Source organism: Arachis duranensis, chromosome 2 (assembly GCF_000817695.3).
Source record: "Arachis duranensis cultivar V14167 chromosome 2, aradu.V14167.gnm2.J7QH, whole genome shotgun sequence".
NCBI classification, from domain to species: Eukaryota; Viridiplantae; Streptophyta; class Magnoliopsida; order Fabales; family Fabaceae; genus Arachis; species Arachis duranensis.
Window position 1 is genome coordinate 17,363,053 of NC_029773.3, and position 2,932 is coordinate 17,365,984.

Here is a 2,932-nt window from a genome sequence, read left to right on the forward strand (position 1 = left end):
TGGGGGCTCTGTTTGACTTTGTTTTGAGAGAATCTCTTCATGCTTCCTCTCCATGGTTATAGAGGGATATCCTTGAGCCTTAAACACAAGGAATTCTTCATTCACTTGAATGATCAATTCTCCTCTGTCAACATCAATCACAGCCTTTGCTGTGGCTAGGAAGGGTCTGCCAAGGATGATAGATTCATCCATGCAATTCCCAGTCTCTAGGACTATGAAATCAGCAGGGATGTAATGGTCTTCAATCCTTACCAGAACATCCTCTACAAGTCCATAAACTTGTTTTCTTGAATTGTCTGCCATCTCTAGTGAGATTCTTGCAGCTTGTACCTCAAAGATCCCTAGCTTCTCCATTACAGAGAAAGGCATGAGGTTTATGCTTGACCCTAGGTCACACAGAGCCTTCTTGAAGGTCATGGTGCCTACTGTACAAGGCATTGAGAAACTTCCCAGGGTCCTGTCTCTTTTGAGGTAATCTCTGCCTAGACAAGTCATCCAGTTCTTTGGTGAGCAAAGGGGGTTCATCCTCCCAAGTCTCATTACCAAATAACTTGTCATTTAGCTTCATGATTGCTCCAAGGTATTTGGCAACTTACTCTTCAGTGACATCTTCGTCCTCTTCAGAGGAAGAATACTCATCAGAGCTCATGAATGGCAGAAGTAAATCCAATGAAATCTCTATGGTCTCAGTGTGAGCCTCAGATTCCCATGGTTCCTCATTAGGAAACTCATTGGAGACCAGTGGACGTCCATTGAGGTTTTCCTCAGTGGCATTCACTGCCTCTTTCTCCTCTCCAAATTCGGCCATTTTGATGGCCTTACACTCTCCTTTTGGATTCTCTTCTGTATTGCTTGGAAGAGTACTAGGAGGGAGTTCAGTAACTTTCTTACTCAGCTGACCCACTTGTGCCTCCAAGTTTCTAATGAAGGACCTTGTTTCAGTCATGAAACTTTGAGTGGCTTTGATTAGATCAGAGACTATGGTTGCTAAGTCAGAGTGGCTCTGCTTAGAATTCTCTGTCTGTTGCTGAGAAGATGATGGAAAAGGCTTGCCATTGCTAAACCTGTTTCTTCCACCATTATTGTTGTTGAAACCTTGTTGAGGTCTCTATTAATCCTTCCATGAGAGATTTGGGTGATTTCTCCATGAAGGATTATAGGTGTTTCCATAGGGTTCTCCCATGTAATTCACCTCTTCTATTGAAGGGTTCTCAGGATCATAAGCTTCTTTTTCAGATGAAGCATCCTTAGTACTGCCTGGTGCAGCTTACATTCCAGACAGACTTTGAGAAATCATATTGACTTGCTGAGTCAATATTTTATTCTGAGCCAGTATGGCATTCAGAGTATCAATCTCAAGAACTCCTTTCTTCTGATTCGTCCCATTTTTCACAGGATTCCTTTCAGAAGTGTACATGAATTGGTTATTTGCAACCATTTCAATGAGTTCTTGAGCTTCTACAGGCGTCTTCTTCAGATGAAGAGATCCTCCAGCAGAGTTGTCCACTGATATCTTGGACAGTTCAGATAGACCATCATAGAAGATACCTATGATGCTCCATTTAGAAAGCATGTCAGAAGGACACTTTCTGATCAATTGTTTGTATCTTTCCCAAGCTTCATAGAGGGATTCACCTTCCTTCTGTCTGAAGGTTTGGACCTCCACTCTAAGCTTACTCAATTTTTGAGGTGAAAAGAACTTTGCCAAGAAGGCATTGACTAGCTTTTCCCAAGAGATCAGACTTTCTTTAGGTTGTGAGTCCAACCATATCCTAGCTCTGTCTCTTACAGCAAAAGGGAATAGCATAAGTCTGTAGACCTCAGGGTCAACCCCATTGGTCTTGACAGTGTCACAGATTTGCAAGAATTCAGCTAAAAACTGATGAGGATCTTCCAATGGAAGTCCATGGAACTTGAAATTCTGTTGCATTAGAGAAACTAATTGAGGCTTAAACTCAAAGTTGTTTGCTCCAATGGCAGGAATAGAGATGTTTCTCCCATAGAAGTCGGGGGTAGGTGCAGTAAAGTCACCCAGCTCCTTCCTTGCATTGTTGGCATTGTTGTTGTTTTCGGCTGCCATGTCTTCTTCTTTGAAGAATTCTGTTAGGTCCTCTACAGAGAGTTGTGCTTTAGCTTCTCTTAGCTTTCGCTTCAAGGTCCTTTCAGGTTCAGGGTCAACCTCAACAAGAATGCTTTTGTCTTTATTTCTGCTCATATGAAAGAGAAGAGAACAAGAAAATATGGAATCCTCTATGTCACAGTATAGAGATTCCTTGAGGTGTCAGAGAAAAAGAAAAATAGAAGGAGAAGGTAGAAGAAGTCGAACTTATCAAGAGATGGAGTTCGAATTATGCATTGATGAGAAGTGTTAGTCCATAAATAGAAGGATGTGAGAAGAGGGGAAGAAATTTTCGAAAATTAATTAAAAAGATTTTAAAAACATTTTGAAAAATTGAAGAATGATTTTCGAAAAATATGATTGAGAAAGAAATAAAGTGATTTTTGAAAAAGACTTTGAAATTAGAAATCAAAGAAATATGATTGAAAACTATTTTGAAAAAGATGTGATTAAGAAGATATGATTGAAAAGTTATGGTTTTAAAAAGATATGATTGAAAAATAATTTAAAAAGATTTGATTTTTAAAATTAATGACTTGGCTAACAAGAAAAGATATGATTCAAATATTAAACCTTTCTCAACAAAAAAGGCAACATACTTGAAATGTTGAATCAAATCATTAATTGTTAGCAAGTATTTTTGAAAAATGGAAACGAATTGATTTTGAAAATATATGATTGAAAAGATTTGATTTGAAAAAGATTTGATTTTGAAAAATTTTGAAAATTTGAAAAAAATTTGCATTAAAAATAAAATCTTCCCTCTTGTGCCATCCTGGCGTTAAACGCCCAGAATGGTATCCATTCTGGCGT

General features: G+C 38.4%; 1 non-coding gene across 1 annotated transcript; it reads left to right on the forward strand.

Moving 5' to 3' along the window:
• Positions 1-1,567: 1,567 nt before the first annotated feature.
• Positions 1,568-1,675, forward strand: LOC127745175 (small nucleolar RNA R71). Its single transcript, XR_008006371.1, has one exon. It is a non-coding gene; the product is annotated as a small nucleolar RNA R71 (small nucleolar RNA).
• The last annotated feature ends 1,257 nt before the right edge of the window (positions 1,676-2,932 follow it).